Source organism: Erinaceus europaeus, chromosome 10 (genome assembly GCF_950295315.1).
Source record: "Erinaceus europaeus chromosome 10, mEriEur2.1, whole genome shotgun sequence".
Taxonomy (NCBI): Eukaryota; Metazoa; Chordata; class Mammalia; order Eulipotyphla; family Erinaceidae; genus Erinaceus; species Erinaceus europaeus.
The window spans coordinates 108,149,088-108,174,522 of NC_080171.1; the positions used below are offsets into that span (position 1 = coordinate 108,149,088).

Sequence of the window (25,435 nt, forward strand, 5' to 3'; positions counted from 1 at the left end):
TTCCTTTGGACCCTCCTGTCTGAGGTTTTGCATGCTTAAGGATCCCAACCAACTAAGAAATTTAAAAACAACAACAACAACAAAAGACTGTCATTCATGCCATTCACACCTAAAGACTGAATTTTATCTGTTTTGAAAATGAACTTCTCTCGCTATACAGAAGTAACAATATGGTAGTCAGTTTTGTATTTAGAAATGTATTGGTAGCAGGGATGTTTTCATAATTATCAGAGATTATGCATTCTTCATGAATACTTTTGTATTGCTGCTTGCAAAAAATGCATTTCCAAACTTGAAATACAGGTGTGAACAGTGTGTACCAGTTTAAAGCTTTCACTTCATTTGTGTTTTTTAGTTATGGATTTAGATGTTCCTCTTCCCAATTACAAACTGGTTTTAAATATTGGACAGAGTATCAGTTTTACTACCTGCTTTGCATATTCACACATGGTCAACTGGGACATTTAAAACTTGAATTTGTCAAATTTTATGCTGTGTGGAATACTAACTACTTTATGTATTTTAAAAAAAAAGGCCATATAGAAAGAATAAAATTCTTATTTTATATTTCTGCATTCCTATAATTAAAAAGCAACAGGGTCAAATTTTTTTCAGGCTGTGAACAAATGTGCCATGCTTCAAACTAAAAGCACACTTATTCCAAAAGTAGGGGTGAAAATAAAGTTTGAAACGAAATGACTTCCTAGACTCGAATACAGTGGCATTAATATTAATGGCAATCCCACTCATTTCAAAGGCATGTCCCAGAGTGTTTATATTATGAAAAATGGGTCTGGAATGCCATCTTCAGTAAACTTTAAATTGTTTAATCTGAGGTTTTGCTAGATTTGTAACAGCTGCACTTGTGTTTATAAGTATAAGAAGGTCTTTACAGCATGGCACTCCTTTGCACATTTTTTAGATCTGGTTGGTATAAACATATTGTACTGATCAATGGAAATGAGTTTAGTATCTCTCTACAGTTATATATTTAGTCCGAATAAAGTTTTGTTTCGGATTAGCATTGTACTACAAATGCATCTGGGCCTTCAGAAGTTGTATAGTATTAGTTACAAAAGGACCAAGAACTTCCACTCGTACACAAACATTTGCAAAATGACTCAATTTGTGTTTGTGGAACTCAGATTTTGTTTGGGGGGGGGGGGGAGGTATGCAGATCAAATATACTGTGGATCTAATTTATTTGCTGGAATTCATTCAGGGTCTCAGGCCTGTTACCAAACATAAACTCAGGCAATATTCAAAAATGACAGCTCTTCTAATGCCTCAATTTATATAGTAGAAAGATCCAACCAAGTAAGTCTGCCAACAATTTGCTTGACGATGCTCCAATAGGATTCTATAGCAACCACTGGATATGAGATTGCTGGTGCAATGGAGAGTGCACCAGACAAGAGTAAATGTCTTGGTCTAATTACAAACAGCCTCAGTTTCCTACTATGTAAGCATTTCAAAGTTATTGTTGAAAGTGAGTTTTTTTCTGCTAAACTTAATTGAGCCATAGTAACCAGAAATACTTGGCTCTTTTCGTAAGTGAAAAGGTTATGTCATAATAATTAAGACACATTAAAAAGCTGAACAAACAGAAATAACTCCCCCCCAAAGTTCTCAGTACTTATCCTTTTTTTGGATGACAATTTCTTTAAACCTTTTCCCTTATCCCAGTCCAAAACAATTTTTTAAATGTCCACTCTATTTTTCTTTTGCTCACTACAGTGCATGATTTTTTTTAAATGTGTCATTTGGAAAAATGCAAAACACATTTTGTAGGGCTAATTGTTAAAATTTGTAGGCTCTTGCCAGCCGGGTTGGCTTCGCAGTGGTGAACAGAGACGCGGAGACAACGGCTGGGCAGGGAAGCTGTATTTCTTTATTCAGGAACAACGATTCACAAACTAAGACAAACTAATCACCAAACAGAACTCCGCTGTCTCTTTGTGGCGGCGCAAGCACTCTCTCTTTTACTCTCGAACTCAGGAACCCTCTCCCTTACTCTCGAACTCAGGAACGCTCGAACTCTCGTACTCGGGAACCCTCTGAAACTCTGGAACTCTCGAACTCAGGAACCCTCTCTCCGGGTTCCTTGGGGCGGGGCCAAGCAGGCCCACGAAATTAACAGGACTGATCCAATTCTCTTGGCGGGGGAGGGCTAGAACAAACCAATGTAAAGCATACGACAGCTAATGATCAAAATAATGTTACAAATGACCTATGAAACTAAAATAGGTGAAAAGAAAAGCTATGCTTATGAAACTTAACAATTAAAAATAGCCTATAAAACAGGGCAGGGAAGATAGCATAAAGGTTATGCAAAATGACTTTAATGCCTGAGGATCCTAAGTCCCACTTTCAGTCCCCCACATCACCATACAACAGGGCTAAGCAGAGCTTTGATCTCTCTATATATCTTTCTCTTTGTATCTCTCTCTCTCTCTCTCTCTCACTAAGACAAAACAAAGTGCATTTTTAAAAATAAATTAAAAAAAGGTTTGATTTCTAAAGAGAATGTCATTGTTCAGAAATAATAATAGGTTTTCCTACAAGTACAAAATTTTGAACTCAACAGAGAACATAGATTGTCCTAATAATTTATCTAATAAACAGGATAAATTTATTCTGTAATACTCATTTTTCTCCAATAAACAGGATAAATTTATTCTGTACTACTCATTCTTCTCCAGATGTCAGTTTGACAACTACAGTCATTTCAAAATGACTCAAAAATTCATAAGACACTATAGACTAAGGTTATAAGTTCAAATGTCCATATTGAGTCAATTAAACTAGTAAACAAACCAGTTCGGATTGAGGCAGCTGAAAGACAAAGTATAGTCCAATGAATACATCCAGAATTCAGTTTCTGACAGCTGATGCTGAAAGAGAAATTGGATTGATGCTTCATACTACCTTATATAAACAAAAAAGTTGAAAAGCGAAATTACTTCATGTTTAAATGTCAGTTAATAACCAAAGCAAATAAAAACCTTCCAGGATTATACAAGTCACAAAAACCATCACTGCAAAGCAGATCTGGCCTCTGCTTTCTCATCTCTACCATGTTTGTCCTATGGAAACTGATATTTAAAATCGTTATATAGTTGAAAAAACTTTGGTGACAATTTTGAATGCTTCAATTTTACTGTGACTCGTGTTAACTATAGTCAATAAAGTTTGATTTCCTTTTTCCTGTGAAAAGTACTGCCTTAACTTTGTCAAGCAAGAGATTATCTGATGGACGACAAATGAGGAATATTACACTATTCTTATACCAAATATCCATGATATCCTCCTCCCCCAAAGCGACCAATAAGAGAACCTCTGCTAGAGCGGGAACTATCTACATCGTTCACTGCTACATCCCCAGTACCGAGCACCCTGTGTGAAAACTAAGTGCTTGACTAAGTCTAACAAGGCGTCTGGAGGGGGTGGTGTGGGAGGGAGAGAAGACACCACCACAACTGAATATTTCCTGTCTCCCTGATAGTTAGCTACTGGCCACATAAGTTCCAGTCAGGGCCAGTGGTGCAGCCTGTTGAGTGCACACATTACAATGTACAAGGCCCCAGGTTCAAGTCCCTAGTCCCCACCTGCAAGGGGAAGCTTCTTAGGACATGAGCAGTGCAGCAGGTATATCTTTTCTTCTCTCCCTCTCTATTTTCCCCATCCCTCTTAATTTCTCTCTGCCTCAATCCAATGAAAACATTAAAAAAAAAAAAAAAAAAAGTCTTGCTATAGGAATGAGCTCATAAGTCAGGTCAACTATTTCCAGATCTGGACCCTATAAGTACATCATGTGTAATCTTTTACCTTCTCCTCTATGGCATACAAGGCTAGAAGTGAAGGCTCTCATTGGTACAATTAGAAAACAAAAGGAACGCAGATCCCTGAGTCATTTGTATCTCTGTAGCAAACAGCAAAAGAGACACCACACATACAGGGAACCTAACAAAAGCCTGCACTGCATTTTTAAGCTACTGATAATTTAGGACTCTGTTACACAACTAATATTTACTGTCACTAACAGTGTTAAATATCTGTAAAATGAACAGCTGGATAAATGGGTGCCTCAGCTAAGCAAGAATAAAGATTCTGGTCAGAGATATAGCTTAGTGGTAGGTCACATATTTCTATTCACATGGCCCTTGGTTTGATGCCTATCACTCCCTCAACAAAGTAAAAAGACTCCTGTCAGTCTGAAATTCTAAAGCAATGACCTTTCACCCCATTATAACTCAGATTCCAAATAAATGATGCCTGCAGAACAAGCCCCAGAGTACTGAAAAAACAATCAAAGCAGTTTGATGAGGAGAGAGACTCTCCAGAAATGGTGGTGGGTCAGACATATTAGCGCATACTTGAGGGGAGATGTGTAACTGCATCCCTGAGAAAAGGCAGCCCTGCAAAGCATTTGTTCAATAAACAATTTTAAAAATAAATTAATCTTTCACCTATCCTCCAATCTAGCCCTTCCAATGATTTTTATCCAAGAGAAATAAGAGTCTAAGTCCATCTACAGATCTCTACACAAATACTCACCACAGTTATCTATATAGACAAAGCTGGAAATTAACCACGTGTCCATGAGAAGCTAAGAGAGAAAAATGTACTATATAACACTGAACAACAATCCAGCAATAAAAAGGAATAAACTATTAACCCACGCTATTAATATGGACAACTCGCAAAACCATTATGCCAAGTCAAAGAGTGTATACTGATGTCATTTGTATAAAAAGTGTTTGATGCAAATTAACTTATAGTGAGAGTTGATTAGTGATCATGAGACTTGGGTACAATGGAATGAGAGGAGGGCATTTTTGGAATGATATATATGTGTTATTATCTGAACTATGGTGATTATTTTAAAGGTACATTATACTTAAAGGGGACAACAGAGCCAACACGATAATGTGCCTGACAGGGAGTCTGCCTGGCCCTGTGCCTGGCCTACATTTTAAGAGCCCAGCATACTACATAGGAATACTATGAACTGATGAGACGGCGTGAGGGGGGCTGTTCCCATACTATAGTTATCTCTCCCTCTCTCTAATTTAAAAAGTCAGCCAAAGCAGTGAAGCCATGCATGTGTATGGCACTAACTTACCAAAAAATGAAAATTTTCACCTTCCAGTTATTGTTCTGACATATATGTACAGCTCACTGTAGATCAGTAGTACCTCAACAAAATTTTAAAATAATGTACAGTCATCTGCTCATAGTCACTGAAGCAATGAAACAAACAGCAGCCAAAGGGGCTGGGTGGCGGCACACCGGGTTAAGCACAGAGTACATAGTACAATGTTCAAGGACCATGCAAAGATCCCGTGCAAGCCCCCAGCTTTCCATCTGCCGGGGATCGCTTCACAAGTGGTGAAGCCGGTCTGCAGGTGTCTATCTCTCCATCTCTATCTGTATCTCCCCCCTCTTCTCTCAATTTCTCTCTTTCTTATCGAAAAAATGGGGGGAGGGAGTGGCCACAGGAGCAGTGGATTCATAGTGCAGGCACCAAGCCTCATTGATAACCTGGAAGGCAGAAAAAAAAAAAAAAAAAGAAGTAGCCAAAGATATTTCTGACCAAATATAAGAATATTTCATGGGGGTCGGGCAGTAGCGCAGAGGGTTAAGCGCACATGGTGCAAAGCACAAGGACCTGCAGCTTAAGGATTCGGGTTCGAGCCCCGGCTCCCCACCTGCAGGGGTGTCGCTTCACAGGTGGTGAAGCAAGTCTGCAGGTGTCTATCTTTCTCTCCCCCCTCTGTTTTCCCCTCCTCTCTCCATTTCTCGCTGTCCTATACAACAATGACGACATCAATAACAATTAAAAAAAAAAAAAAACAGGGCAACAAAAGGGAAAATAAATATTTTTTTTTAAAAAGAATACTTTTAATGTTGTGTCCCATTATCACTTGTCTTAAAAACAGCCAATCCGGGAGTAGGGGTGGGGTGGCGCAGCAGGTTAAGTGCACTTGGGGCAAAGCGCAAGGACCGGAGTAAGAATCCCAGTTCGAGCCCAGGCTCTCCACCTGCAGGGGAGTTGCTTCACAAGCAGTGAAGCAGGTCTGCAGGTGTCTTTATCTCCCCCTCTGTCCTCCCCTCCTCTCTCCATTTCTCTCTGTCCTATCCAACAACATCAATAACCACAACAATGTTAAACAAGGGCAACAAAAGGGAAAATAAATAAATAAATATAAAAAAAGAACAGACAATCCTTTTAAAAACTCAAATTGTTTTAAAAGGAAACAAATCAGAAAATTCTCTCAGAACTAAAGGACATGATACAGTATTAGACATATGTTATATGGGTGCAATACATTGGCACATATTTCGGGGACATGTGAGCAAAGACACCAGAAACTTTAAATAATAACATATATATCTAGCTTTTACTGTCTGTGAAAGAGTATCACAAGTTTCACACAAACAAAATGCAAGATATTTTCCATTACATTTATCTTATTGAAAACTACTCAACTTCACCACAAAAATAATCTCATCACAGTATTTCATAAAAAAAAAAAAAAAAAAGAATCTGTAGGTGCCAAAAAGTTTCAAAAAATAACAATTCTTAAGAACACTTACCAGCAAGTGAATTTTCACTAGCTTTGCCAAACGCTGTAGTATAATGACCATGAAATCTAATGATGCTGATCAAATTAAAAAACAGGATATTCTTCTGGGAACCAAATGTCAGAAAATACCACTTGCTAAATAAAATGTCATGCTGTTAATACTGTTAACATGTGATTACTTATTCTCAAGGTCTATCATTACACACAGCTAATAGCTTTCAAATAAAAACGCAAGTCTCATTAGAAATTGGAAATGTCCAGGCTGGGGAAACAGCGTAATGGTTACGCAAAATCACTTTCATGGCTGAGGCTCCAAGGTTCAATCCCCAGCACTACCATAAATCAGGGTTGAGCAGTGCTCTGGTGAAAAGAAAAAGAAAGAAAGGAGCTGGAAAACTGGAAAATAAGGCATACACATTTAAGATAAAAGTTGAACTAGAAATGTATAAGGGGACAAAGGAAAATCTACTTTTTATTAGTGATTTAAAAATGGTTTATTAGACTGTAAAATTACAGTGGTATACCCTCACACTGTACCCACCCCAGAATTCTCACACATACACACACACACACACACACACACACACACCCCTCCATAGTTCCCACAAACAGTTCAAGATACTCTGACTACTCCTTCTTCCTCTCTGTCTCTCCCCACCCTACCCTACTCCACCCACCCCATCTTGTTTTTTGGTTTTGCTTTTTTTTTTTTTTTTCCTCCAGGGTTTTCACTGGGGCTCGGTGCCAGCACCACGAATCCACTGATCCTGGAGGCCATTTTTTCCATTTTGTCACCCTTGTTTATCATTGTTGTTGCTAACGTTGTTGTTGCCGCTAACGTTGTTGTTGCCATTGCTGTTGCTGGATAGGACAGAGAGAAATGGAGAGAGGAGGGGAAGACAGAGAGGGGGAGAGAAAGACACCTGCAGACCTGCTTCGCCGCCTGTGAAGTGACTCCCCTGCAGGTGGGGAGCCAGGGGCTTGAACTGGGATCCTTACACTGGTCCTTGTGCTTTGAGCCACATGCACTTAACCCGCTGGGCTACCACCCGACTCCCAATTCAACTTTCTACTATTCAGCCTGGCCTCTGTGTAGCTGGTTTTCATAAATACAAAATTTGTGTAACTGTTACTGGAACTACTTGCTACTCGTAAAAAAAAAAAAAAAAATAGCATTTACTCACAGGCTCCTAAGCTAATTATGAGCCCCAGGTCACATCAAATCGATGGGGTTTACAGTCAATAATATTTATACACCTTTCCCATATTAGGGAGCTACTCTCTTGCCTGAGCCAGCTTTCTGATCCTTTTTCCAGCCATGGCATCATCTCCCCAGACAATAACTTGGATCTACTAGCATATCAAATTTCAGGCTCAGGGGCAAAAAAAAAAACAAAAAAAAAAAACTAGTATAGCCACAGGCCCTTTGGAATTCAACTAAAATATGCCTACTAGCTATCTAGCTATCTACAAAATGGAGGACTTCCCTCCCTCCCCCCCAACTCTTCATCTGCACTATTCCAGCCTTTAGCTTCATGACTGAGCAACAATTTGCTTGGCTTTGTATGTTAGTTAACTCTCTTGTCAACCACCAGGTTCCAGATGCTACCATGATGCCAACCAGACTTCCCTGGACAGACAACCCCACCAATGTGTCCTGGAGCTCCACTTCCCCAGAGACCCACCCTACTAGGGAAAGAGAGAGAGACAGACTAGGAGTATGGATCCACCTGTCAACGCCCATGTTCAGCAGGGAAGCAATTACAGAAGCCAGACCTTCCACCTTCTGCAACCCACAATAACCCTGGGTCCATGCTCCCAGAGGGATAAAGAACAGGAAAGCTATCAGGGGAGGGGGTGGGATATAGAGATCTGGTGGTGGGAATTGTGCGAAGTTGTACCCCTTTTTATAAGTAAAAAATTTTAAAAAAATACCATTTACTTAAAAATATATATGAACAGTTTCACATAGATGCAGTATCCTATTTTCTATTTTCAGTTCATCAAATTAGTATTTTTATTATAAGACAAGAAAATTCCAGCATAGATATTTGCCTTTCATTTCTGGAGTACATTTTTAAAGGAGTCAACGGGGATATGAGCGAACAATGAAAAAAAAGTAGTTAATAAGGCAAACTTTGGTGCATTTTTCATATATATAATAGGTAGTGCTTAATTTATGGTTTTATGAATAAAGTCACAATGAACATGTTTTTTAAGTATACGTAACAAATGATCCAAACACATGGTATACATTTTATTATTATTATTATTATTTCTATTATTATTATTTCTATTTCTATTATTATTATTATTTATTATTTTATTATTATTATTATTTCTAACACCTTCCACACTTTGAAAATGTTCTGATGTGCATATCACTGAAGTTAACTGACATCCTTAAATAGCTTATCTTGGGTGGCACTAAGTGCCTTGCTCATCTGATAAATAATCATCACATTATAGTTAAAATGCATCAAGTGGGACACAGGTTAGAATGAAACCTGGAGCCGGCTCTTCTCTAATAGTCCAGAATGGGCAAAACCAGGGGTCTTTGCGAGGAAAATTCCCTCCTGGGACTCTTTTCTTAGAATTTTGGCACCAAATTCCTCACATTTCTAAAGCTCCACATTTTCTCCCCTTTGGAGCTCCAACCACGTGCAAGACCAGAGAACTGCTTGCAAACTTGCCCATATTAAAATAATGTGTGTGTGAAAGCAGATACCCACCCACCCACCCCCAAATAAATAAATAATCCCTTAAAATCTTTGGAAGCAACCTGGCCAGGCATGCATTCAAATTCATACTCCTAGGAAAGAGGGTTGCCCATCAAAAGAGGCCACTCTTTGGGGAGGGGGAAGCCTGGAGGGCGGGAGGTGTAACCGTGGCGCCCTAGGTCTTCTCTGTGGGCGCCCCCACCCCCAGTTCACTGGCGGATTGGGGGGGAGTCGACGATGGGAGGAGAGCATGTGGCCAGCTGTAGGGACTGACGGGTTGAAAAGAGGCGAGCTTTCCACAGCTTCCACGGGTCCGGGGCAAAGAAATTCACCTTTGCTCCTCTTCTAAGACATAGCTGCCCGGCTCAATGAACAAAAAGAACCAAAATCCCAACTCCGCGCTCCCACCGCTCGGGGATTCCCTCCGCGTGACCCTTGCGCCGGCCCCGCCCCCTGCGCTAAGCACACCCAGCCCCGCCCCCAATGAAGCCCCGCCCCGAGTAAGCCCCGCCCCGCGCGTTAGCCCCGCCCCCGAGCAGGCTGGCGCCCCCTCACGCAACATCCCACCTAGCCGGCTCAGCCCCTCCACGCCGCGCTATCCCCGCTCACTCACCTAGTCACCGGGAGCCACAGGCGTTCTCGCGAGTCTTCCCTCCTTCCCATTCTCATCCCCCCGCCCCAGCCCCAGCCCAGGCTGACGTGTGGGCCAAACCCTGAGGAAAGCAGCCTCCGTTGCTCTTTCTGCGGCTTTTTGCTTACCGGGTGGTCCGCGCCAGAGCTGCTTCAGCAATTTGGCCAGTAGCGGAAAGGACGCCAAGGCCTAGGTTTTGTGGCTTGAAAATAAGAGTTTGGCCTCGTGCTGGATTTTTTTTTTTAATTATTTTGTTTTTTAACTTTTTTGGAATTTTCCCGCGTTCTCTCGGCAGTGGAGGCTCGCGCACGCGCGCGTGCACACACACGTACCCGCAATGCACTCTGGGACCTGGTGCGCGCGCCCCGCGTCATCGCGGGAAAATTCCGGTGACTCGGGGTCCCCGGAGGCGGGGCGGCCGGGCGGGCAGCCCCGAGTCGGTCCGGAGCGTGCGGGGTCTCGGGGCTGCCTCTTTCTCCCGGCGTCTGTGCTGCAGTGTTGGGGGGAGAGCACTAGACCCTGGAAGGACCCGGTGAGAAAAAGGCCGGGGCTTTAGTCTGCTTGCTGCCGAGTTATTTCAAGATTCTGTTCCAAATGCAGAAGAATCAAGGTGGAGAGTCCCTTCTTCGGGAAAAATGGAGTCTTTGTTGGGAGGGGGGTGGATGGCGCAGAACCTTGGAATAAGATCCAGAACATGATTTCCTTGCGGTGCCATCACGCCCGTGGTCTTTGCTTGGGGACCACGCTCCCTCCCCATCAGCCGCGGTGTTTGCAGGTTTCAGATCAATGCCACGCCAGAATAAACGGAAAAGTAGCTTTTTTTTTCCCTATAAATTCTCCTGTATATCAGCAGCATTCGTTTGTCTCGCTGATGGACTTGTTTTGTTTTTGTTTTTGAACGTTATTGTTTCTTAAGACGTTAGGGCTGTAAAGAATAATTTGAGGAGTCTGCCCTTAAAATGAGAAACGTAATTAATCAGCGTCAGGATCCTACATTTTCAGAATGCTCTTTAAAAAAAAAAAAAAAAGGTACGAGGCAGCGCCTGCAAATAGGAAAAGGATTAAGACCCTTAACTTTTTAAATTATTATTATTAAGGAATATCCATTTTACCCGAAAAAAAAAAAAGCCTGAGATTAGGTCATTTGTCTTGGTTATCCAGTTTGTGGTAAAGTTAGTATGTATGTTAGTGGTGACAGTAATTTAAAATTAAAGAGACGCAGAAGGAATCCCAGAATTTGAGACTAACCTGTTAAGGTCTACAGCTGTGTTAAGCAACCAGGTATTAAGTCTGTTCTCGATCCTGTTCCTTTCCTATTGAACAGGTATTTTCATACTTGGTATGTTCATAGTTCATTGTGGGCCTGCATAGAGCAGTTCTTGGCAATTTTTTTAAAAAAGATTTGTTTATTTATTCATGAGAAAGATAGGCAGAGAGAGAAAGAATCAGACATCACTCTGGCACATGTGCTGCCGGGGATTGAACTCAGGACCTCAGGGTTGAGAATCCAATGCTTTATCCACTGCGCCACCTCGCGGACCATGGCAATTTTAACTATATGAAGAAAGTCATTATATTTGTAATAACAAATCCCAAGCAAGTTCATACTAAACCTTCAGTTTACCAGCAAAGAAAACAAGCCATCTTATTTCTTTAGAGAAAACAACAATTTTGGTGTTCAGGTCCTTTTCTGAATAAGCTTGCTGGAAAAAAAATAATTTCTAGTCTTCATAGTATTAATAGTTAATGTCTTAGCTTTGGCTTATTGCATTTATGACTTTTTATTTAGTGGTTACGAGTTGCTGAGCTTATTTAAATTCAGTGTATGCAACGACATTCAGAATTGGACACCTGATTTTATTGCATGGAGAAGTTTCCAGAAGACTTCAAGATCACAGAATAGCTCTTCCTTGCAAAAGGCTAATGAGAAATTAAAGTGGCAAGAATTACCTTAAGGGAATTTAACTCTTCTCTGACCTTCATCCAGATACTTTTTTAACTTTTTTTTTTTTTCTGGACAGGCATTCGAATTCTGGCTGCACTGCAACTCTGGTCCATGTTGCCAGCTACTTCCTGTCTGAGAGTTCTTCAATACTGCCAGGAATATTTACACTTTGTCCCAACTGAAATCTGACAACATATAACATATTTGAAGAGATTTTTTATTATTATCATTTATTTATTTTAAAAAGGAGACATTAAAAAACCGCAGGATAGGAGGGGTACAACTACACACAATTGCCACCACCAGATCTCCGTATCCCATCCCCTCCCCCGATAGCTTTCCCATTCTCTATCCCTCTGGGAGCATGGACCCAAGGTCATTGTGGGTTGCAGAAGGTGGAAGGTCTGGCTTCTGTAATTGCTTCCCTGCTGAACATGGGTGTTGACTGGTCGGTCCATACTCCCAGTCTGTCTCTCTCTTTCCCTAGTAGGGTGGGTCTCTGGGGAAGCAGAACTCCAGGACACATTGATGGAGTCTTCAGTCCAGGGAAGTCTGGTTGGCATCATGCTGGCATCTGGAACCTGGTGGCTGAAAAGAGAGTTAACATACAAAGCCAAACAAATTGTTGAACAATCATGGACCTAAAGGCTGGAATAGTGCAGATGAAGTGTTGGGGGTTACTCACTGCAGACTATTGTGTACTTTTGCTTTCAGGTATATATTCTGCCCTAGTTTATGTATACATGTGAACATATGCTCTATCTCAGGGAACCTGGTCTATATCTAGGTTTTGGGACTTTGTTAGGAAGTGAACTTCCTGGAATGGAATTAGAGAATACTATGAAAGGAAAGGTCTCACCCGAGTAATGAAGCTGAAGGGTTGTCATTCCACACGTGAAGTCTCTGGACACAGTCTGAAGTGAAGCATGCTGAGGTGGCAATCAGTGTGTTGATTAGGTTGTGATCGGTGGGTGCAATATTATTTTATATGAATTGAGAGAAGCATGCAGAAAAGTGCGCCCCATCCTAAGGTTCCAGGACTGGGGGAAATATAGGCTCTATTGTGGAAATGTGGAGTTTTGTTTTTTTTTTAAGTAGCCCTATAGCAAGAAGTTGAACAAATTGAAAGTTAATATTAAAGTCTTGACAGGTAACTTTTATTTAGGCCTTTTCCTAAAGCTAAATGAGTATGCATACAAATGGAAGAAAGAAAAACTGCAACTGCAAAAGCAAGTAGTTCCAAATCTCGAATGTACGAATCTTAATTTACTGCTCTGAGAATCTTTGTAATATAAAGGATGATTTAGACATCCTAGGTGTATAGGTGAATCATCCCATTGATTTAACTGAGGTTGCCATCCCAATTACTTGAGAAATTAAAAAACAGACCTTCTCTCATCAACTAAGTCTTTAGAGGAAAAAATACCAAGTTCTAGGAGCTATCCAGAGCACACTATCCTGCTTACCTGCCCATGTCACCGCAAAAGGCTTACAGGTATTGTAAAATGTCTAGACTTTGGGCCTGTGGTGGCCTGGTTGAGCACACATATTGTTGAAGGACTGGGGTTCAAGCCCCGGGTCCCCACTTGTAGGGGGGAAAGCTTTTCAAGTGGTGAAACAGTGCTACAGGTATCTCTGTCTTTCACCCTCTTTACCTCCCTTTTTCCTCTTGGTTTCTGGCTGTCTCTAGCCAGTAAATGAATAAACAATAAAAAAAATTTTCTAAATGTCCAGACTTTATGGAATTAGTGTCCTTCACAGTAAAACGTATTCCTTTTCTCTGTGCTTTTTCCATTATGAATGTCTTGCCTGATTTTCTCTACTAGCCAAAATAATTATCAGAAGTAGAAAAAAGACCTTGAAAAGTAGACTTAAAAAAAAAATCTTAGACGACCGGCCATTGGTGCACCTGGTCAGTTAAGTACATGTACAGTAGTTAACAAGGGGAGTCGGGCCATAGCGCAGCGGGTTAAGCACACACGGCGCAAAGTGCAAGGACGGATCCCGGTTCGAGCCCCTGCACCCTACCTGTAGGGGAGTCGCTTCACAGGCCATAAGGCAGGTCTGCAGGTGTCTATCTTTCTCTCCCCCTCTCTGTCTTCCCCTCCTCTCTTCATTTCTTTCTGTCCTATCTAACAATGACGACATCAGTGATAACAACAATAACTACAACAACAATAAAAAGGGCAACAAAAGGAAAAAATAAATAATAATAATTAAAAAGTTAACAAGGATTCAGGTTTAGCCCCCAGCTCCCTATTTGTAGGGGTGAGGATGCTTCACAAGCAGCAAAGCAGGCCTGTAGGTATATATCTTTCTCCCTCTATCTCCTCTTTCAATTTCTGTCCTACCCAATAAAATAGAAAACTCGCCTCCAAGAACAGTGGATCTTAGTGCACTTAGCCCCAGAAATAACCCTGGAGGGGGTGGGTATAGATAGCATAATGGTTATGCAAACATACTGTCATTCCTGAGGCTCCGAAGTCCCAAGTTCAATCCCCTGGACTACAGTACAGTAAGCCAGAGCTGATCAGTGCTCTGGTTTAAAAAATAAGGTTTTTTTAAATTTATTTTATTTTACATGGTCTGTGCATTAAAAAGTTTGAGACATTCAATGAATTTTTACCCCTCTCATATTAATCAAACAGTGATTTATATGACTACAAGTTAGTGGGAGTGTACATAAACACCATTCCCACCACCAAAAGACTATGTCCCATCCCATCTTCTCCCCTCCCCCACCACATGAAGCCAAAAATCCAACCTCACCCTTACTAAAAAATAAGTTTTTAAAAAAATGGTGCCGGAGATAACCCTGGAGGCAGGAAAAAAAAAGTTCTAAAAGAATCTTCAAATATTAGTTTAAAAAAAATAATCAGACTCAGTAGTTAACTGCATATCCAGAAGTGTCACAGTGTCACTTGGATACAACTGTTCTTTCATAAACTAATGAATTTTGTATTACTATGCCTATGCCAAAATTATAAAACAAAAGATGATGTTTGTATATATTTTTTATCCTGTTATAGGTAGGTTTTTTTTCTACCCCTATATATTTGAGCTCTAGTCAAGTTTACATGTAGAATACTCTTGTATAAATAAAAGCTAGTTTAAGTTTGTAGATTTGATAAAAACCAACATGTTTTTAGAGCAATCCCTATTAAATATATTGCTGGCAAACAGCTTTTGTTTTGCCTAGGTTTACGCTCATACTACCTGTGACAGTATCAACAAGAAAAGATGATTGTTAACTACTTAATACCTTGTGAAATTTTCATGCATTTCGGGCCAGGTGGTGGCACATCTGATAGAGAGCACACATCTTAATGTGCAAGGACCTGGGTTCAAGCCCCTGGTCCCCACCTGCAGGGAGGAAGCTTCACAAGCAGTGAAGCCATGTTGCAGGTGTCTCGAGGTATCTGTTCCCTATGGATTTCTCTCTATCCAAGAAACAAATGAGTGAATAAAACATTTAAAAATTGTTTTCCATAGTCTAAGAATTATTAAGTGAATAAAATAGATATAAAAGTGGTAAAGTTTATAAACTTTAATAATTATGATTTATGGTATGTCTGCTTAAAACCAATTTTCAAATAAGATAAAGCACTGAAGTATTAGTTATTGAACTTAAGTTTATTTATGTTTGACTTCTTTTTAAAGAGGAAATAAAGCTACTTGGTCCTGTTAGACCTGAAAGAAATTATCCTGTACTCTTCTGGGTTCAAATAATCAAATATCTGACATATTGATAAGAGAAAAAAATGAAGTTTACTAATAAATATAAATAATAAAAATTTACTAATAACATGTATATCATCTATACTTATGGGAGAGAATTAAAAAGTGGAATAACTTACCACAAGGCCTTAGGCAATATATTTTAATTAACAAAACAGGAAGTAAGAAAGGGGAAATTGGTAAGCAAAGAAGGCAGGTAAAATGGTAAAATGAAGTTCTGCCTCTCCATTAATTATATATACATATATATGTATATATATATATATATATATATACATACACACACACACACCCAAATACCTTTAAGGGAAATATTGTTTACATGTAACTATTTCTTACAAAGGCCCCTTTGCCTTCAGCGCCCCATCCTGAAATCACCCTTTAGCCAAAAAATTTGCTCCCAAAGAGATCTATTTTTAAATAGGGTTTTTGCCATATGGAAAGTTTAACTGTGAGAAAAAAATTAAAAAGACCTCTAACCTTGTCTAATGTACTTACAAATATGCCAATTCAAAGAGTGCCAGTATAACAGCAGCTGTTAACTAATTAGTTTACATTGGGATGTCCGAATTCCACTTCATATGTGTGATTAGAAGGAGAAAAAAAAAAAAAAAAAAAACTGAATTGGTATTTAAAAGCTTTGTGTGATATTTAAAAGCTGTGGTTGGAATGGATTTAATTAACATTTTAATATCAAAAGCCTATCAGTGAGCCAGGCAGTGGCACTACCAGTAGAGTGCACATATTATCATTTGCAAAGAACTGGGTTCTTGCTCCTGGTCACCATCGGCAGGTGGGAGATGGGGTGGGAAGCTTCATGAGCAGAAGTCTCTCCCTTTCTTACCTCTCCCTCCCTTCTCAATTTATCTCTTATCAAAAGGAAGAGAAAGAAAAAAATGGCTGCCAGGAGTGGTGGATTCCTTGTATAGGCATCATCAGAGTCCCCATGATAATTCTGGTGGCAATAAAAGTAAAATGTATTGATATTAAAGGTCAAATGTGATTTTTCTTTCTGATAAAAGGATGAAGTTTTCTTATTATTGATTTATTTGCCATCAGGGTTATTACTGGGGCTCAGTGTCAGCACTATTCCACCACTGTTCTCCATGTTCTCCATTGCCTCTCCCCCCACCGCCACAGAGGCTGAGAGACAAACAGGAGAAACACCTGCAGCACTGCTCCACTGCTCGTGAAGCTTATGCCCATAGACGAGCACTGAAGGCACATGGTAATGTGTGTAGTTACTGAGTGAGCCACTACCAGGTCCCTTCTTGGTCTGATTTTATTATGTGCTTGGAAAGCAAAGATTTTTATATCAAAATAATACTGTGTTTCACATGGCCTTTATCAGGTCTTTGATTAACTCAATATTTGGTCTTAATATTAGAAATAAGGGACCCGGGTAACCTATGTAATTTCACATTCTTTGTCATTGTTAAGTAAATGGAATTTTCAACAAAATTATAATGCAAAATTAGTTACATATTTTATTTATTTATGAGATAGAGACAAACTGAGAGAAAGGGTGTGGAGAGAGAAAGAGACACACATGGCAGTTTTCCCCTGCAGGAGGAGACGAGGAGCTTGAGCACAGCTCTTTGACCCTTGTAATGTGTGCTTTCAATCAGGTGCGCCACCCTGCCTGCACAGCCCCCCTCAGTGTTTCTTTTCTTTTTTCTTTTTTAACCAGAGCACTACTCATCTCTGGCTTATAGCAGTTCTAGGGGTTGAACCTGGAGCTTTTGGTGTATCAGTCACGAGAATCTTTTTACATAACATTATGCTCTCTCCCCAGTTCCAAAAAATCAAATTCTAAATGAAACCTTTTTAAGCTCAATGTGATTTTGAGATTTCCTAGAAAGTCCCTGGCAAGTGATGTCAAACCTTTAGTATATTTCTACTGGATGCAGGTTCTATGTCAGGACATAGAAGATGTCTAAAATTTCACACAATTTTGATAACAGTTATATTGATAAATGTGTCCATAAAAATACACTCATGGAGCAGCAGAATATCTCACTTACATAGTATGCTGCTTTGCCATGTGTGAAATCCAGGTTGAAGCCCAGTTCCTACTACATTGAAAAAAAAAATTCTGGGGGCTGGGTGGTAGCACAGTGGCTTAAGTGCACATGGCGCAAAGCACAAGGACCTGCGTAAAGATACCGGTTCGAGCCCCTGGCTCCCCACCTGCAGGGGGGTTGCTTCATATGTGGTGAAGCAGATCTGCAGGTGTCTCTCCCCCTCTCTGTCTTCCCCTCCTCTCTCCATTTCTCTCTGTCCTATCCAACAACGACATCAATAACAACAACAACAATAACCATAACAAAGATAAAACAAGGGCAACAAAGGGGGAAAAAATAGCCTCCAGGAGCAGTGAATTTATAGTGCAGTCACTGAGCCCCAGCAATAACCCTGGAAGCAAAAATAAATAAATAATGTTTAAAAGGAGGATGATATTTAAAAAAAGAAAAAACTTACTCGATGTGATCTCTTTCCCTGCCACTTTGTCTCTATCTTAAAATTCTGTGTGTATCCAATTCCATTATTACCTTTAAAATGTTATATGTCACAGAAATAACAGAATTCTTGGGAGTCGGGCGGTGGTGCAGTGGGTTAAGTGCACGTGGCGCGAAGCGCAAGGGCCAACATAAGAAATAACAGAATTGAAAAAAAAAAAAGAAGAAATAACAGAATTGGGAGTCGGGCGGTGGCGCAGTGGGTTAAGCTCAGGTGGCGCAAAGCACAACGACCCGGTATTAAGAGCCCCCGGCTCCCCATCTGCAGGGGAGTCACTTCACAAGCGGTGAAGCAGGTCTGCAGGTGTCTGTCTTTCTCTCCCCATATCTGTCTTCCCCTCCTCTCTCCATTTTTCTCTGTCCTATTCAACAACGACATCAGTAACAACAACAATAATACCTACAACAACAATGAAAAACAACAGGGGCAACAAAAGGGAAAATAAATAAATATTTTAAAAATTACCAAAAAAAAAAAAATAGAATTCTCTTCTTCTTCTAGCGTTTGCCCTTCTTCCATAGCCAGTCAACAGCATCAGGTTGAGCCTGATGTCTGCTTGTTGCTGGCTTTGAAAGTGACTGGGATCCATGTGGATTCAGTCGGCTAGGAAGGATCATCAGTTTCCCCAATAAATGGGTACTCACGGGATGCACCACGAGAAGGTCGATCCAATGCATCCCAATAGAATTCTCTTATCAGCTCCATTAGAGTGAACCCTCATAGGATTTTTTTTTTTGCCACCAGGCTTATTGCTTGAACTTGGTGCCTGCACTATGAATCCAGTGCACCTGTGACCATTTTTTCTTTTCTTTTTTTGTATATGATAGGAGGGGAGGGGAAGACAGGGAGAGAGACAGACACCTGCAGACCTGCCTTACCACTTGTTAAGCAACCCTCCTGCAGGTGGGGGAATCAGGGGATCGAACCGGGATCCTTGAGCCAGTCCTTGAGTTTTGTACTATGTGCTCTTAACCTGCCACTGCCTGGCTCTCCTAACCCTCATAGGATTTCTGTTGTTTATGTCGGGCTGAGCTTCATTGACAGGAGACAGATGACCCAGGACTCATGGTTGAGCTGTAGGCAGTATCTCTTTATTCATGCAGGACGCAGCACAGTCTAAGCCAAGCTAAGCTAAACTAAAACTACAAACAATCTTGTCCTTATAAATATACTAGCCCAGTAGGGTGGGAACAGGATGCAACGCAGAGAGGGTGGAGAGAAAAGTGACTGGTGAAAATCAGGGTATGACAAGGAGAGGGGGTGGAGCAGGCAAGAATTCTATCACTGAACCACCAATGCCCTGGAGGGAGGGTGGTGCTTGTTAACAGCAGTTATGTAAATAGAATGAAGTGGTTATGTAAATAGAATAGTGTTAAGCAGGGGGGATTAAACTAATGAAACAGAAGGGGTTTTTAGAAGCATACCAACAGATTTCCAACTATAGGAATCTCTTCAAGGTTTTTGTTTGTTTTAAGATGCTAAGAGATAGCTCACCCAGGAGTGCAGTACCTCACCAGGCGTAAGAACCTAGGTTCCAGCCATGGCGCCATATGGGAGCACTATGACAGGCACTGGGAAAAACAGCATGGATGGAGCAGCTGTGTCGGTGCTGTGGTTTCTCTCTGAAATAAAGAATGTGCACTTGGAGCCTTCTCGGCACATGTGCAAAGCCTGTTGCTGCATTATTAAAATGTCTTTAAAAAAAATTGCGGGGGCCGGGCAGTGGCGCACCAGCTTAAGTGCACGTAGTACTAAACGCAAGGATTGTGCAAGGCTCTGGTTTGGTTTGAGCCCCTGGCTCCTCACCTGCAAAGGGAATGCTTCATAAGCAGCAAAGCACATCTGCAAGTGTCTACCTTTCTCTCTCCCTTTTTGTCTCTCCCTCCTCTCTCAATTTCTTTCTGTCCTAGCCAATAAAATTAGAAAAAAATGGCTGGTATGGAGCCCAGCGATAACTCAAGGGGGAAAAAAAGTGGCCAGAAAGGTGACTTAATGAATACTTCTTAGGGTAGAACACAGAACTTGGATGATTGAAGCCCCAGGCTTAATTCCTGGCCCCATAATATGCTGAAGCATACTCTCTCCCTATCTCATTTTTATAAAGAGCTTTTTTAAAAAAAGATGTTGTATTTACTAGTAAGAGAATGAACCAGAACATCACTTAGACAATGTACCAGGTATTAAACTCTAAAACTCATGGTTTCAAGCCCTGCCACTATCTACCCCTGTGTCACTTCCTCAGATGCTATACTGGGGATTTTTAAAGCCTTTTCTCTCTCCCCCCCTCTCTCTCTCTTTTTAAATATTTATTTTCCCTTTTTGTTGCCCTTGTTTTTTATTGTTGTTGTAGTTATTATTGTTGTTGTTATTGATGTCGTCGTTGTTGGATAGGACAGAGAGAAATGGAGAGAGGAGGGGAAGACAGAGAGGGAGAGAGAAGGATAGACACCTGCTTCACCACTTGTGAAGTAACTCCCTTGCAGGTAGGGAGCCAGGGGCTCAAACCAGGATGCTTATCCCGGTCCTTGCACTTTGTGCCATGTGCGCTTAACCCACTGCGCTACCACCAGACCCCTGCCATATTTTTCTTTTATAGTAGCTTTACTATTAATACTTTTGCAAAAATGAGACCTAAATAAATATGTGAAAAACAACTACCAGATGGTTTCATTCATATGGAATATAGATAACAAACTTGCAAAAAAAAATAATAACCAAATTACTCAGACTCTGTGAAAACCTCTATGATTTTCAGAGAGAAGGGAAATGTTGAAGGTGGGGTAGATGGAGTATTCTATTTGGTGTAACAGCATAGAAACTTTGGTGGTGGGTGTGGTAAGTTGTGTACACAAGAATATATAAGCATAAACCTACACTCCTAAGATCTTAGAATGTTGTAACCCAGCTTAAATTAACTTTAAAAAATGAAGTGTAATATCTGGAAAAGATCTTAACGGAGAACCCTTGACCACTGGTCACATTATAGAGTGGAACATATTTCACAACTGTTAAAGATACTTCACCTGACACCTGGTCCTGACCAAATGCAAAGACACCAAAATCATATTTCTAGTACTCTTGCAAAAGGGGAGAATTAGCTGATTGTTTGGTTTGCCACCAAAGACCTTGGTTAGCCTATGATGCTGTTCTGCCCATCATAAACTTCTCGATGATTTCCAGTGCCCTCTCTCTATCATTACAGACTCCCTTGCCCTGGGGGGGGGTGGTAAATTTCCCTGTCTCGTTAACAACCCCAATCCCAAGAAAGTGCTTATCTCCAGACTACATAAGGAAAGGGGTACAAAGCAAGCATAGCCAAAATCAAACAGCTGTGCCATCTGAAGACCCTTAGATTTTGCTGTCCTCCATGTCTATCACCTTCTCCTTTCCAAAACCACCAAATGGCTAATGAAGAGTAGGAAACTACAAAACTAAAAATATTAGAGAGCCTATTTTTAAAACAAAAACTTCCCAGCTGAAACCCTAGACTCTGGGGCAGGGGTAGGTAGCATAATGGTTATGCAAAGAGACTTTCATGTCTGAGGCTCCAAAGTCCCAAGTTCAATCCCTCAAACTACCATAAACCAGAGCTTAGCAGCACTCTTGATAGAAAAAGGAAGAAAAAAGAATAAAGTCAAAACCCCCTAGACTTAGGCCAAAGTTGTTATTTATAGTAAGATAAGATAAGATGAGATTTTACCTGATTAAGGAGACGTCTGTGCTCTAGCCAACACCATTTGCTACATATTTTGATTAATACTTCTGGGAAAGCTAAGACTCAGGTATATAAACTCATCTGAACAGGCGTCCTGACTTCAATGGAGTCTTTTTAAAATCTATATAATCTATGTTACTTTGAGTCATGGGCACTGTGGCTTCAAAGCACTACCCAATACTCTGTGTTATCCTGTTGGTAATCATTCTAATAGTCTCCCCAGTGCAATTTTATGTGCTCTAATGTAACTGCATGTCTGCAGCTGGTAATGATCAGATAAATGATCTCCTAGAACACTAAAAAAAAAAAAGGATAAAGAAAATGCCTAAGGGAGCAAGATCTCATAGCCTGTGAATTCCAGTTGGAGAGTGAGTCTGAATGTGATAAGAGCAAAAGAGTGATAGCTTGGGTGGCTCTTACACCTTAAATTTTTGTCAGTGCTATCAGGATAACTGACAATCTCATTAAAAGAAAATGGGCGAAATTAAATGATCATTTCCCACATAGTGGGGGCCACACAATGACCTGGTCCATGTCATATATCTAACCTTTGTCAGTCTATATTTGCTGGTAACACTTGCTGTCAAGGAAACTTAACACATGCCAATCACAATCCTGCAACTCAGCTGTAACTAACCATTAAAATAGTCTGCTAGCCTTATAAAGTAATCGTCCAGCTCCTATCCCATCATGCTGTGTGTGTGTGTGTGTGTGTGTGTGTGTGTGTGTGTGTGTGTGTTGCCTTTACTAATGCTCTATAATACTTGCCCTTCACCAAGTCCCTCAGAAAGTGTTCTACTGCTTGTGAGACACTGTCTTTCCCTGATTACTGGAACTCCGAACTAATGTTTAAATTGTTTTGAGTCCGGTGCGCTGCTATGTTCCATCGCTGGGGAGCCAGAGACGACCCGAACTGCCCCTGCGGCTCCAGACAGACTATGACCCACATAGTCAACGACTGCCACCTCTCCAGATTCAAAGGAGGTCTCGAAACTTGACATCAGACTCAACCTGACGCTGTTGACTGGCTACGGAAGAAGGGCAAACGCTAGAAGAAGAAGAAGTTCTGTCACTCAAGCCCCCAGAGATAACCCTGGAGGCAAAAAGAAGGAGGAGGAGGAAAGGAAGGAGAAGGAGGAGGAGGAGGAGGAGGAGGAGGAGGAGGAGGAGGAGGAGGAGGGGGAGGAGGAGGAGGAGGAGGAGGAGGGGAAGGAGAAGGAGGAGAAGGTGAAAGACAGTGTTATTTCATGACAGATAGCAGATGGCCTCCCTTCCCATTTTTAAGCTCAATTTTAAAACAAGATTTTTTTTTGAAAAAAATATTTTTAATTCTTTTTTAAACTTTATTTATTATTGGATAGAGACAGAGAGAAATTAAGGGGAAAGGAAGATAAAGATGGATAGAGACAGACACCTGCAACCCTGCTTCACCACCTGTGAAGCTTTCCCCCTGCAGGTAGGGACCAGGGGCTTGAACTCGGGTCCTTGTGTACTGCGGTGTATGCGCTTAACCAGGTGTGCCACCACCTGGTCCCAAAACAAGTTGACTGTGCTTATCTTTCTGTTCTTGGTTGTTCATTCCCCTACATGGTCTCTCAACAATCTCTCCTTTACCTATGCTGACTTCAGTATATTTCTTTCTCTTACTGCAAAGCAAACCCTAAGGTCCAGGAGAAGAAACTTTTTCATTATTACTGAATTTTTTTTTTTTTTTTTTTTTTTACCACTGATGAATCTACTCAGTAAATTAGTCAGTGAATGCTGAGTGGGAGCCTCCCAAGCAGAAGGCAGGAAGTAGAAAGGTTGTGTTAAAGAAATATTTTTCTGAATTCTTGGAATTGGGAGAAATACCAATTATGTATACAGTTCAGGAGTTCTCTAGATTTTACATTTCTTTTTTGAATTTTAAAATTTTTTTATTAAATGTTTTAATTATCTTTATTTATTTATTTGATAGAGACAGTCAGAAATTGAGAGGAAAGGGGGAGATAGAGAGACAGAGAGATACCTGCAGCCCTGCTTCACCACTTGTGAAGCTTTCCCTCTGCAGGTGGGGACTGGGGGTTTGAACCTGGGTCCTTGTGCATTGTAACAGGTGCGCTCAATCAGGTGCGCCACCACCCGGCCCCAGATTTTACATTTCTTGGTCAGTAAAATGTAGTAGAATTAGGAGACTAAAAGTAAACAACGTGGGGATCTACCATCATTTCAATTTTTAAAAAAAAATTTGGGGGAGTCGGGTGGTAGTGCAGTGGGTTAAGCGCATGTGGTGCAAAGTCCAAGGACCGGCGTGAGGATTCCATTTCCAGCCCCGGGGGCTCCCCACCTGCAGAGGAGTCGCTTCACAGGCAGTGAAACAGGTCTGCAGGTGTCTATCTTTCTCTCCCCCTCCCTGTCTTCCCCTCCTCTCTGCATTTCTCTCTGTCCTATCCAAAAATGATGACATCAATAACAACAATAATAACTACAACAATAAGAAACAACAAGGGCAACAAAAGGGAATAAATAAATAAAATTTTAAAATCTTAAAAAAAAATTGGGGCCAGCAAAATAGCTCACTTGAAAAGTGTACTGCTTTGCCATGTGTGCGACCTAGCTTTGAGTCTCATCCCAAAACAATGAGGAAGCTTTGGTGCTGCTGCTTCTATCTCTCTCTGCCTCACTTTTCCTCTCTGAAAAATTAAAGCAAAATAATAACAATATAAAAATGGATTTTTTTAAATTTAAGAATGAAGACCTCAAAGAACAGTGTTGTAAACTAAATAAATTGGCTTCATGAAAATGTCTGACATTGTTCATATGAATCTTACTTTGCACTTCCCTTGCTAGTATGAGATTACTTTTATTTAGAATGACATCATGCTTAGTTTTTTTTTTCTAAGACGATATTTCCCAGACTCTCTTTTTTTATATTTATTTTATTTATTTATTCCCTTTTGTTGCCCTTGTTGTTTTATTGTTGTAGTTATTATTGTTGTTGTCGTCGTTGTTGGATAGGACAGAGAGAAATGGAGAGAGGAGGGGAAGACAGAGGGGGAGAGAAAGATAGACACCTGCAGACCTGCTTCACCGCCTGTGAAGCGACTCCCCTGCAGGTGGGGAGCCGGGGTTCGAACCGGGGTCCTTGTGCTTTGCGCCACCTGTGCTTAGCCCGCTGTGCTACAGCCCGACTCCCCCAGACTCTCTTATGACTAAGGTTAGTAGCCTTGCAACTAAGTTGTCCCCAGTGAAAGCTAAGTGGATCTTTCAGAAAAGCTGCCTGAAAGCTAGAAAAGTTGTAAGCAGGAGTGTATTTGTCCTTTCTCCCTTCTGGCGCCTACTTGCTTCAAGGGCAAGACGACTGGGTTCCTTAGATGCCTTCAAGTATTTTGATTGTGTTTTTTTTTTTTTTCCTTTTTTTTTTTTTTGATAGAACAGAGAGAAATAGAGGGGGGTGGGGAAGGTGAGGAAAGGTGGAGAGAAAGAGAGACTTGCAGACTTGCCTCATTACTCCTGAAGCGACCCCTCTGCAGGTAGGAACAAGTACTAAGATAACTGAATAAGGTGGTCCAGGAGGTGGCATAGTTTATAAAGCCT

General features: G+C 40.8%; 1 protein-coding gene across 2 annotated transcripts in view; it reads right to left on the reverse strand.

Annotated features, from left to right (window-relative positions):
- The window catches only part of FANCC (FA complementation group C), a 192,669-nt gene extending 182,131 nt beyond the window's left edge, over positions 1–10,538 (reverse strand). Inside the window, exon 1 of one of the 2 annotated variants that reach the window (XM_007539871.3) lies at positions 10,070–10,538. The gene's annotated coding sequence lies outside the window, so the exon portion shown is untranslated. Of the gene's footprint in view, positions 1–9,923; positions 10,026–10,069 lie in introns of those variants that run through there. The other variant, XM_060200477.1, reaches the window with a different exon arrangement.
- Between the last annotated feature and the right edge of the window lie 14,897 nt (positions 10,539–25,435).